Below are 13,575 nucleotides of genomic sequence, written 5' to 3' on the forward strand. Positions count from 1 at the left end.
CGTGTCTCCCAGCCGGCACTGGGGGAAAGCGTCGGCTCTCTGGAGCGCCGAACGAAACTGAGCGCTTCCGAGGACAATTTGTCGCTCCTTAGCGTGACTGATGCTCCGACTTTGTAAGTAATGCCCTCAGCGGTGTATGCAACGCATCACCGGCCACAGGGAGTTTTTCGAGGCAGATGAAAATACGCAATTATCGAATTGCTTTATAATAAACGTGACGTCAACATCATTACGGCAGGTTTTGACTGCATAGCCCTCCACGCTTCTCTGTCTTCTGCGTTCCTCTTCATTCTTTGGTACCCTCCTTGTGGGCTGCTGACATCATCCAGCATCTGGAACCTTCTTCAGCTCGTCCCTCTCTCTCCCGGAACGAAACCTTCAATTGCGTCTACTACGAGGGTGAGTCAAATGAAAACCTTAAATATTTTTTTAAAAATATTATTTATTGTGCAGAAGTGGTACAAAGCTGTATCACTTTTCAACATAATCTCCCCCACGCTCAATGGACGTACTCCAGTGCTCAGAAAGCGCATAAATTCCTTTAGAAAAAAATCATTTGGTAGTCCGGGCAACCACTCATGCACCGCATGGCGTACCTCTTCATCAGAACGGAACTTCTTTCCTCCCATTGCGTCTTTGAGTCGTCCAAACATATGGAAATCACTTGGGGCAAGGTCTGGTGAGTATGGTGGATGAGGAAGACACTCAAAATGCAGGTCTGTGACTGTTGCAACTGTTGTACGGGCAGTGTGGGTCCTTGCATTGTCATCTTGAAAAAGGACACCGGCTGACAGAAATCCACGTCGCTTTGATTTGATTGCAGACCGTAGCTGATTGTTTTAGGAGATCTGTGTATGATGCACTGGTGACAGTGGTCGCTCCAGGCATGTAATGCTCCAAAATGACGCATTTTTCGTCCTAAAAGAGAGTCAGCATAACCTTCGCTGCTTATGGTTCTGCTCAAAACTTCTTTGGTTTTGGTGATGAGGAATGGCGCCATTCCTTGCTCGCTTTCTTCGTTTGCGGTTGGTGGAAGTGAACCCAGGTTTCGCCCTCATTAACGATTCTTGCAAGGAAGACATCACCTTCTCGTTCAAAGCGCCGAAGAAGTTCTTCACAACCATCAACACGTCGTTCTCTCATTTCAGGAGTCAGCTGCCGTGGCACCCATCTTGCAGACACTTTGTGAAACTGGAGCACATCATGCACAATGTGGTGTGCTGACCCATGACTAATTTGTAAACATGCTTCATTGTCATTCGGTGTCACTCGGTGGATTTCCTTCACTATGGCTTCAACTGCTGCAGTGTTCTGTGGAGTCACAACTCGTTGTGCCTGACCTGGACGAGGAGCATCTTCCACTGAAGTCACACCATTTGCGAACTTCCTACTCCATTCGTAGACTTGCTGCTGTGACAAACATGCGTCACCGCACTGAACCTTCATTCGTCGATGAATTTCAATAGGTTTCACACCTTCACTACGCAAAATCCGAATAACAGAACGCTGTTCTTCCCTGGTGCCAGTCGCAAGTGGGGCGGCCATCTTTATACTTATACTGCGACGGGACGTGTGCATCTGCACTGTGCAGCCACCTACAGGCAGTTCTGGACGCTGTTTGTAGCACGCTAACCAACTCACAGGATAACAGCGGGAAATTTCGATTTGTTATTACAAATTTAAGATTTTCATTTGCCTCACCCTCGTGGAAGACAGTCTCCTCTTAGATTGTGGCCTGTCCAGCCTCACACCACAGCATCGACGTGAGCGGTTCGACTGGCCCCGTCAGAGGATCACTTGGAATGGCGCACCGTCGTCTTCAGCGATGAAAGCACATTCTGCCTGTACGCGAGTGATGATCGGTCTCGCGTACGGCCCAGACCTGGTGATTACTGTCTTGTAGAGGGCATTCGTCAAATACACAATGGTCCCACCCCAGGCCTTATGGTCTTCGGTGCGATAAGTTACAACTCTCGTTCACCCTTGGTGCTTCCGGAGCGGGCGTTAACCAGCACTCGGTACGTACAGAATTTTGTTAGATCCATTCTTTCGCCATTTTTGCACGGGAAAGTGATGTGTTGTTGCACCAGAATAACGCCCACCCACTCACTGCCCGTGAAGCTCAAGGCGCTCCGCAAGAACTGCAGCAACGTTCCTGGTCAGTACGATCTCCGGACTTGTATCACGTGTGGGATGTGATCGGAACAGAAGCGACTCGTGCGACTTGTCAACCAATAACTCTTACAGGACTACGCGAACAGCTCGAGCAGCCGCTGCATAACTTTCTCCTGGACAGTATCCTTCATCCGCACTATCGACTGGGTGCGAGAATGAGCACTTGCATTGCTGCCTTTGGAAGATACACCACATACTACGTCTACATCTACATGGATACTCTGCAAATCACATTTAAATGCCTGGCAGAGGGTTCATCGAACCACCTTCACAATTCTCTATTATTCCAATCCCGTATAGCGCACGAAGAGAATGAACACCTATATCTTTCCGTACCAGCTCTGATTTCCATTATTTTATCGTGGTGATCGTTCCTCCCTATCTAGGTCGGTGTCAACAAAATATTTTCGCATTCGGAGGAGAAAGCTGGTGATTCGAATTTCGTGAGAAGATTTCGTCGCAACGACAAACGCCTTTCTTTTAATGAAGTCGAGCCCAAATCCTTTATCATTTACGTGACACTCTCTCCTGTATTTCACGATAATACAAAACGTGCCGCCTTTCTTTGAACTCCGTCAGTCCTATCTGGTAAGGATCTCACACCGCGCAGCAGTATTCTAAAAGAGGACGGACAAGCGTAGTGTAGGCAGTCTCCTTAGTAGGTCTGTTACATTTTATAATGTGCCCTGCCAATAAAAGGCAGTCTTTGGTTAGCCTTCCCCCACAACATTTTCTATGGGCTACTTCCAATTTAAATTGTTCGTAATTGTAATATCTAGGTATTTAGTTGAATTTACGGCTTTTAAATTAGACTGATGTATCGTGTAACAGAAGCTTAACGAGTTCCTTTTAGCACTCATGTGGAGTAGATCATAGTTTTCTTTATTTAGGGTCAACTGCCACTTTTCGTACCAACAGATATCTTTTCTAAATCGTTTTGCAGTTTGTTTTGATCTTCTGGTGACTTTATTACTCGATAAACGACAACGTCACCTTCAAACAACCGAAGACGGCTGCTCCGATTGTCTCCCAAATCGTTTATATAGATAAGGAAGAGCAAAGGGCCTATAACACTACCTTGGGGAACGCCAGAAATCACTTCTGTTTTACTCGACGACTTTCCGTCAGTTACTATCTGACAGAAAATCACAAATCCAGTCACATAACTGAGTCCCATAAGTACGCAATTTGACTACCAGCCGCTTGTGTGTGAAAAGCCTTCCGGAAATCCAGAAATACGGAATCGATCTGAAACCCCTTGTTAATAGCAATCAACACTTCATGTGAATAAAGAGCTAGTTGTCTTTCACAGGAACGATGTTTTCTAAACCCATGTTGACTGTGTGTCAATAGACCGTTTTCTTCGAGGTAATATGAATGTTTCATCAAGGGTCGATACCTGGTACTTCAGAACCAGTTGTGCTGTTGATCTGTAAATGTAATCTTTCGATGTACTCCGTATGCATTGCTGCTGCAATAAATCTTGAGTAAATTGGAAACGTCTAAAACAGTGTACTAATTCTTTTCAGGCAAGGTAGTAGTATATGCAGTGAGTTGCATGGACCAGATGTGTCATTATGGGTCCACGCATGCTTATTAATCAACAACGTTCGTGCTGTACATCGCGGCAAACTGCAGGAATAAATGACTGAGAGGATTGAGAGTAAAAAGGTCCGATGAGCCGAAAATACGCTTCAAGGCAAATCCACTTGAAGGTGGAGGTACAAGATCCGTGACAGTTTCGATTTCACTGACTTAAAGCGCACATGAGAACTCACTACGATAGAGGCAATGTTCCTTCTGTATTGCTGTTTTAGTGGTATGACGGCAACGAAGCATCAACACCGGTTCAACCTCAGTGTGTGGGTGGGGATATTGGCGGCCTCACGAGCGAGATATATCTACACTACCTGCGTGCGAAACTACCTCCCATTCTGGAAGTCGTGTCTTTGACGATACCAAGGGTGATGTGGCTACTGTACGGTGGTGCTTCAGCTCACTTCTATATTTTCTTGCGGAAGCTGCTGGACAACATCCATCCCGCCCTCATATTGAGGTTGAACCGGTGCTGGTGGTTGCCTGCAACCATACCACTAAAACACTGATACAGACAGAACATACCGACCCGTCTGCTGTGTTCTCTCACGTGTGATTTCAGTCGCTTGAACCTACGCTGTCAATGATCTATCTCCACCTTCAGGTGGCCGTACCTCTCTTGGAACGTGTTTACGGACATGTGTCCATATGAGCTGCTTTGCTCCTTATCTTCTCGACGATCATGTCCTGCAGTTTTTCCCTGTTCAGCTATATTACCCTGCATAATTATGGTAATTATATTTAATGTCAGACAATGGTATTTACTTAAATGTCTTAGTCTCGCTTTTTACGTACTTGAGTGAAGCTATAGACCTAGTTTACGAATGATACTTTTATAGATTTTGCGTTGGACAGTAATTTCATTGTTTCTACCTGACATCCATGCGCGTGGAATTAATCACTTCTGGCTAACACTCTTACGATCGCTCTGTTAAGATATCATGTTTGCAATTTCGGCCTTTGGGTTCAAAAATATATAGTACATGAAACACGAGGTGTATGTACAGAGTAACACAAACATGTCATCAGGCAGTAGTACGTTGCAAAAAATTTTAAAAACGTCACTTACACTCTGCTTTAAACATCAGTCTTTCAAAATTCTCTTGCATGTATACAAGTCGTCATCTATTCACTGCGCACTTTCCAGAGCTAGTACATTCCAGCGATAACAACTGTAAGCTTCATATCATAGCATCTTTTCAAGTCTGTTAACTATACACAGCTGTCAATGTGATGATATACTGCCATAACATTTTGTACAGTGACGTGTGTACATTGATTTTACAATATGTATAGTGCAGACGACGTTTTTATTTAATAACATGGGAGAACCGTATGCGTTACCAATTTTATTTTATATTTTTAGAATCTCCTATCTTATGTGCTTTATTATACCAGCTCTTCATAAATGCGGCGTAACAAATGTTATATGTATTACCGATGTTTTCCATTGCAATGATTTCTATTGCATGAGTTTGAATGAAGTGCACCATGATGCATTTCATTTTTGTAATTTCATTTCATCTTCTGTATTTCATTTATCTTTAGAACCTTTCTTGTCTTGTTTAAAATATTTCAGTAGCGCATCATAATGCGGTGTATTTAATTTTTACATTTTTATTGATAATATTTCAAGCACCTTGAAAATGTATTATTAGATACACATACGTTTTTACCTAATCTATATATAAAAGGCTTGTGTGTGTGTGTGTGTGTGTGTTTGTAAGTACTGACAGTTGTTTTCCATGACCACCGAACTGCTATCCACTCGTGATAGACAGCCTTTGGTCTCGTGCTGTTAGTAATGGAATTTGGTCGCCATGCGTCGGAATGGCGAGAGTGGTGAACAAAATCCAGCGACGTATGGACAAATAAATATTCTTAGGAAAAGTTACCTACTCTGTGAATTAAGAACTTTACTGTACTTGTGAAAATGAGTTTATTGTTTCATCCGTTCGACATAGTATGTTGCTTGCTCGGTTCCGTCATCCAGGCTTTAATAACGATGTGTAATATAAAACAGATCAATTTTTAATCACCTCTCTTGTTTTCCTCAATCGCAGTGTATCGACGATCAACAGAGATACACAGAAAAAAAAGAGATAAACTCTGAGATAAAAATAGTCGTAACTAACAAATGAATGGCACATAACAGTGATTTCGGATAAATATTTCGTTTATTCTTCGTCAGTGTAATCCTTTTCTACTCCAGTGAATGAGATTCCAGGCTGAAGACATCTCTGGAGACGCCGTGGAGAGCGGTCGGATTCCTGCTCACCACACTCGCTCACTGCCACGCACCGCCACCAAACTACCTTACTAACAGCATACCTGCATTAGTAATATCCTTAATGAGGTTTACTCCTGTATGCGTCTGATATCTATAACGGTAGTGATGCGTTCTCCAATGCCATATATTCTGAACCGGGCAACGGCAGGTTTGTCAGCTAGTTACGTTGCACTTCTCGTGTTAGAGATGAATAAAAAGCCATATCCTCTATTTACATAGTGACATCTTTTTATGTATTTCCTCAATTTGTGGTGCTGCGCTGTGGGCTGTTTCATGGGCAAAGGTTTTATGTCTTATGGATTTCTTCGTGAGTGGCAATGAATATGCAAACAAAGTGACACATAAGGTTACTGTTGCCATATTCTGCATGAACAACCAAGCCACTGTATGACCTTTATAGCAGATAAATTACGAACTTCCACGCCACTTTGTTGTAAATAAAATTTCCTTTCTGCCATACTACTACATCATCACACTGAAAGCTGTATATTGTGAAAGGAAGTAAAAAGATGTAATGGTGTGGAGCTTACAATTGTAATCGCTGGAAAGTGCTATCTCTGACAAGAGCACAGTGAAAAGGCTTAGGTTTGATGCTGACATGCATACATGTCGGAGGCTTTTGAAAGTCCGACATGTGTTGAAGCAAAACGTAAGCGATGTTATGTTCCAAATTTTTTGTAATGTGCTACTATGTGATGGCATGTTTGTGCGATTCAGTGTGTACATCCTGACGTCTTTTCTTTTTAATTTTTAGCATTTGCAGTACCGCTTGATAATGTCTTATAAGCCGAAATCGCAATAGTGAAGCGAAATAAATAATATTATGCAGCAAACGGCGAACTTGATGTCTTTCAAAAAATTCTATGACTGTGAACCCGGACCATTCACATAAAAATTAAACTTGGCCTTACAGTTACTCACGAGGGCCTTGTTATACTTGCCTCTAACGAAATGGCTGTATGTGACAAGGCCTTTTCCGTATTGGTCGTTGTGTGTAGATAAAGGAATAAATGGAGAATTGTGCCGATGAAGAAGTTCCAATCAGAGATTTATCGTCGGGTGAAGAGAATGAGAACACGTTGTTCCAGGAAGCGATGGATTCGACGTAGACGTCTTCGGGCCTCTGTCATTAAGCTGATGAAACGTGTAAATGGACGATACAGGTTACTGAAATACTTACACTGAATTTAATTATGCTGGTAAAACAGTGGGCCAAGAGGTAATCGGTTTGTTTGAAACATACACTAAACAAATGAAATCATTTAGGCATTATGATAATAAAGATGAGGTATCTTTTTCAAGAATTATGTAATAATTAACAAGGTAGTTATGTATAGGATTAATTTACGAGTTGAGAGAATTACTGTGATAATCAGGCATCTAAAAAAAATCTTTGAATGACAGAGGTCCGTTGAGAAAATAAGAGTGTGTTAAGTAATACACTTGGACAATATAGTTTGCAAGGGTCTGATTCTGCTGGAGTTCCTTGGCGGAAGTACACCGGACGCAACAGTTATAAATTTGTTACGCACAGCAAACAAGAATAGTGTGCGCCTGTATATCAAGTTACAGACTGCCCTTCTATTGAAAACATGTACGGTAAAAATAAGGTGTTTGATGAGTACCGATTCTGCATTGGAGTGCTTGTTAGTGGTAGCGAACCTAAAGTTAGTGGTACTGTTCAATGCAAAGTGAATTACGTTTCATATATCATAAAAAATATTGTGTATCTACGAGTAACATTTTGTAAAAGAAAAGGACTTATAACGTTATGAATAAAGGTTTTGTTTAGAGCGTACGCTAAGCAGCCAGAACATTGCGACTGCCGACCTACTAGTGATATAAACCCGTGCAGGCGATAGCAGCGCCACGTGGCTAGTCAGACACACGCACTATGCTTGTAATATCAGCGAGCGTGCTGTCCGTTTGTGAAGGTGTGTGAAGGTGCACGAGCTGTCTGAGTTTGATCGAGGGCAGATTTTGATGGCCCGGACACTCGGCACGATCATTTCGGATACCGCACGACTTGTCAGGTGTTCGAGGAGTGCTGTGGTGCGTGTCTTCAACACCTGACGAAACCAAGGTGAAACCACGCCCAGACGTCGTGGGGTTGGACGGCCATCCCTCATAACAGATGTTCCACGTCGTAGGCTGGGAAGAATGGTAAAACAGGACAGGCGGCGAACTGTGGCAGAACTAACATCAGGCTTTAATGCTGGGCAGGGTACAGGTGTGTCTGAACGCACGGTCCACCGAACACTCCTAATGATGGGCCATTGTAAGCATGCATCCAGTAGCACTCATATCGATTATGATAACATCGCTATGGTCGCTTCTTTGGTTTTTCGCGCCAGAACGAACGAGACAGTCACGTGGTGGTTTTCTAACCATGTGTTTGGTGTGAAGATGTCAGGCTAAAAGAAGAAGTAAATTTTGTGACTATAAAGGTGTTTGATGTTGTGTAATCATTCGTGTACCTCACGAGACGTAAACCGCGGTTCGCGAAGTCAAAAACCACGAGAAATATAGCGAGAAAATGATGAGATGCCCGCGAGCATCCGCACCGGTAAATGAACCTTGGATTATCTATATTGCCACGAACGCCGCATCTGGATTGCAGTGTGGGATGATGTATCGTGGTGTAGTGTTACTGTATGTATCAGTGTATCAACCTATTTGTTATTTTGTGAAGAGTGTAACACTGCAGCCCTATGTAGTGCAAATGTTAAAAAATACATCAGTGGATTATACTAGGCTAAAAATGGAATTTTGGTAATTGGCACTCCTTTGTTCCCCTTGTTAGTTATCGTTTATTACAGCAATACTCAAGTTGTTGTTCGTAGACTGCAAGGGAAGAAGCGAATGACGATTGGATTTACGAGGTGAGTGGGTACAATTAGCAGACTCAGGCGGAACTATAACCGCACCCTCCCCCATTCGCTTACACGACGAATGTGCCGATAACAGCTCCACGACATCGGCAACTACGGCTGAAATTGGTACGTGACACCGGCCGAAGTGGCTTAGCTGTTCTAAGTGCTACAGTCTGGAACCGCGCGACCGCTATGGTCGCAGGTTCGAATGGCATGGATGTGTGTGGTGTCCTTAGGTTAGTTAGGTTTAAATAGTTCTAAGTTCTAGGGGACTGGTGACCACAGCAGTTAAGTCCCATAGTGCTCAGAGCCATTTGGACCAGTTTTTGGCACGTGACCACAGGACGGGCGCAGCGGCAGAGCGTTGCATGGTCTGATGAATCCCGATACCTTCTTCATCATGCCTATAGGAGGGCGCAAATCCAGGGGGATAGCTCCGTGATACCTGTACGGCAGGACGGAGACATTCTGGCAGGGGCTCCATTATGCTCTGGGGAACATCGTCATGGGCATTCTGGGTCCAGTGGAGCTCGTGCAAGGCACCACGCCGGCCGCTGTGGCAGAGCTGTTCTAGGCGCTTCAGTCCGGAACCGCGCTGCTGCTACGGTCGCAGGTTCGAATCCTGTCTCGGGCACGGGCATGTGTGATGTCCTTAGGTTAGTTAGGTTTAAGTAGTTCTAATTTCTAGGGGACTGATGACCTCAGATGTTAAGTCCCATAGTGCTTAGATCTATTTGAACCATTGGAAGGCACCATGACGGCCAAAGAATATCCTACACTGTTTACAGACCATGTACTCCGCTTCATGACGATCATGTTTGCCGACAGCAGTGGCGTTTTTCAGCAACATAATACTCGATCTCAGGAGTGTGATGGAGTGTTTCGAGGAACACAGTGGCGAGTTGCAATTGATGTGCTGTCCCCCTCCGCAACTCGCCAGAGGTGAACCCAGTCGAACATATCTGCAGTGTGATTGAACATGAGGTCAGAGCTCATTGCCTCCCTCCCTAGAATTTACAGGAATTACGTGAAATTTGTGTGCAGATGTGGTGAACACTCCGTGCCGCGACCTACCAAGACTTCACTGCTTCCATGCCACGACGCATCGCCGCTGTTATCCGTGCCAAAGGTGGACGTACTGGCTATTAGATAGGTGGCCATAATGTTCTGGCTGATAACTGTATGTAGACTCCGGAATTCTTCTAACTGGGACCATATTCGGCATTAACGAAATTAGAATTATATTAATACCTTCAGCTGGGAACGTGGGTTGATATATATCAACGGGAGAGGTGAAAACGTGTGCCCCGACCGGGACTCTGCTGCTTACATGCAGACGCTCTGTCCATCTGAGCCACCGAGGACACAGAGCAGGACAGCGCGACTGCAGGGACTATCTGGCGCACGCACCCCGCGAGACCCACACTCTCACCTTGTATGGCCACACACTACATTCTCAGTGTCCCTCCCCATCACACTCATTACCCGTGGAAGAGATTCTTACCAAGTCCCGCAAGAGTTCAGGGGATACGTGTGCATCCGAACAGAAGAGGAAGGTCATGGCCTGTGTTACCAGAACTACATACTTCTACAGGGTGAGTCACGTAACGTTAGCATGTGGACGTAATTTGCTGTTCCAGTCTCTTCCGTACCTAAGGTCCATCACCATTCCCTTTGGATCCCTACGTAATTCGGTGCTCTCCGATACACACGATCGAACAGCGGAGGAGTGGTACTCAAGCGTCAACTTTAGGATACAATATCTCCAGATGTAATTAACATTTTACAATGCAACAAACGGCACTGATTACGTATTTATTTATATGTTCAGATGTGCTAACAAAACTAACTGGGTTACATTTAAAAAAAAACGTAGGTTCGTGTTAAAAAACATACTTCCGTGCATTTTTTTATGGTTTTTATTGAGCAATTAAACTAGCCCCTCTCCTCACGTTCGGTCTGTGGAATCGATTCGTCAGTATTGGATGTGGTTTACGAAATATATCCACCGGTAATGTTAGGTGTCTGTTCTTTCTATCAATATAAGTATATATTTGGTATTATACTGATGAACTACGGCTGGCATTCCTGGTTTCTAATGATGCAAAAGTGGGTGAAACAGGTTTAACGTTCTTTGGTAACAAGATTAATGGCACTTCCTGGCAGATTAAAACTGCGTGCCCGACCGAGACTCGAACTCGGGACCTTTGCCTTTCGCGGGCAAGTGCTCTACCATCTGAGCTACCGAAGCACGACTCACGCCCGGAACTCACAGCTTTACTTCTGCCAGTATCCGTCTCCTACCTTCCAAACTTTACAGAAGCATTCTGGAAGATTAATGGCGTTAAGTGGACTCGTGATTACAAGGTCATTTAAACTATTTAAATTCATGTCGCTCATCTAGTTGTTCTGTAACTTGTTTCAGAAAATTGATTCGCGCTGCAGGTGGGACCTGGTGGGTACCTAGCAGTGCTGAACCGCGCCTCATAGCTCGCCCTCCCCAGAAGCGAGCTGCGTTGCGCCGAGTGTCTGCCGTGACGAGAGAGCTGCAGACGCAGCCAGCGGCAGCTACAGCCGAGCGTCGCGACAGCTGGCCGCTACACGGGGGCGAATAATTCTTTTTTGGTGCTGCGAGAAGGTGAGGCGCGTGTTTTCTGTTTTTTACCGCCGAGGGGAGGCCGGCGAGGAGATACAAGAAACTGCGAGGCAGCTGGCGGCGTGCGTGACGTGGGGCGGTGGGGGCGGCGAGGGCGGGGGCGGCGGCGGAGGCGGAGGCGGCTGCACTCCGTCAGGGCGCGCGTCGACGGCGGGACCGTCAGGGACCGCTCAAGTGCCGCGTTCCTCCAGACCTGCGCGGAATGCCGACTCGTTGACGCGAAGAGGCAGCGGTCAGTAACTCGAGACAACGAAGTTAATCCAATTTTTATTCGAGTTATTTAAATGAAAACACCGTCCACATCAAATTTTTTCTTTCATAAGATCGAATTGTTTGATTCCCTAATGTGATAACCGCCAAGTTACATCACGGCTCCGACGGTCCTCCTACAACAGGCTGGGTAAGTCAAAAGCACTGGAGAAAGGCAGCAGCATAGCACGTCTACATCTAGATTTATACTCCGCAAGCCACCCAACGGTGTGTGGCGGAGGGCACTTTACGTGCCACTTTCATTACCTCCCTTTCCTGTTCGAGTCGCATATGGTTTGCGGTAAGGACGATTGTGCGCACTCGAATCTCTCTATTTTTACATTCGTGATCTCGTCGTGACGTATAAGTAGGGGGAAGCAATATATTCGATACCTCATCCAGAAACGCACCCTCTCGAAACCTGGACAGCAAGCTACACCGCGATGCAGAGCGTATCTCTTGCAGAGTCTGCCACTTGAGTTTGCTAAACATCCCCGTAACGCTATCACGCTTACCAAATAACCCTGTGACGAAACGCGCCGCTGTTCTTTGGATCTTCTCTATCTCCTCTGTCAACCCGACCTGGTACGGATCCCACACTGATGAGCAATACTCAAGTATAGGCCGAACGAGTGTTTTGTAAGCTACCTCATTTGTTGATGGACTACACTTTCTAAAGAATCGCAACCTGACACACTCCATACCAACAATTAATTTTATATGATCATTCCACTTCAAATCGTTCCGCACACATACCCCCAGATATTTTACAGATGTAACTGCTACCAGCGTTTGTTCCGCTATCATATAATCATACTCAAAAAAAATGGTTCAAATGGCTCTGAGCACTATACGACTTAAATTCTGAGGTCATCAGTCGCCTAGAACTTAGAACTAATCAAACCTAACTAACCTAAGGACGTCACACACATCCATGCCCGAGGCAGGATTCGAACCTGCGACCGTAGCAGTCGCGCGGTTCCGGACTGAACGCCCTGAACCACTAGACCACCGCGGCCGGCTATAATCATACTATAAGGCTCCTGCTTTCTATGTATTCGCAATACATTACATTTGTTTACTTAAGGGTCAGTTGCCACTCCCTGCACCAAGTGCCTATCCGCTGCAGATCTTCCTGCATTTCGCTGCAATTTTCTACTGCTGCAACTTCTCTGTATACTACAGCATCATCCGCGAAAAGCCGCATGGAACTTCCGACACTATCTACTAGGTCATTTATATATGGTCCAGCCACCCTGATTTAAGTCATTTATATATGGTCCCATAACGAAGGACGAATTTTGGTAAAGCACTGTGGTGTTCAAAGCAATTAATTACCTTACTTTACTTACTTCATTGAAACCACCAAAGATAGTTACATAAATATAAAGATGGATTTCACTACTATTTGCGGGCCAGCGTTTGCTAAAATCCAGCGAAACTGCATTTCACACACCGACAGAAACGGAAATTGCTACACCACGAAGCACCAGTGTACCAGTTGTCAAACTTTGCGAAGATGTTCACCACATAATGAGCATTAACTGATTAAACTTCCATACCAACCGTACTGAAGCCCATAATAAACAGCAGTAAGAGGTGTTAGGTTAGTGTTTTTTTAACGTCCCGTCGACAACGAGGTCATTAGAGACGGAGCACAAGCTCGGGTTCGGGAAGGATGGGGAAGGAAATCGGCCGTGCCCTTTCAAAGGAACCATCCCGGCATTTGCCTGGAG

The sequence above is a fragment of the Schistocerca gregaria genome, chromosome 4 (genome assembly GCF_023897955.1).
Source record: "Schistocerca gregaria isolate iqSchGreg1 chromosome 4, iqSchGreg1.2, whole genome shotgun sequence".
In the NCBI taxonomy this organism is placed as follows: Eukaryota; Metazoa; Arthropoda; class Insecta; order Orthoptera; family Acrididae; genus Schistocerca; species Schistocerca gregaria.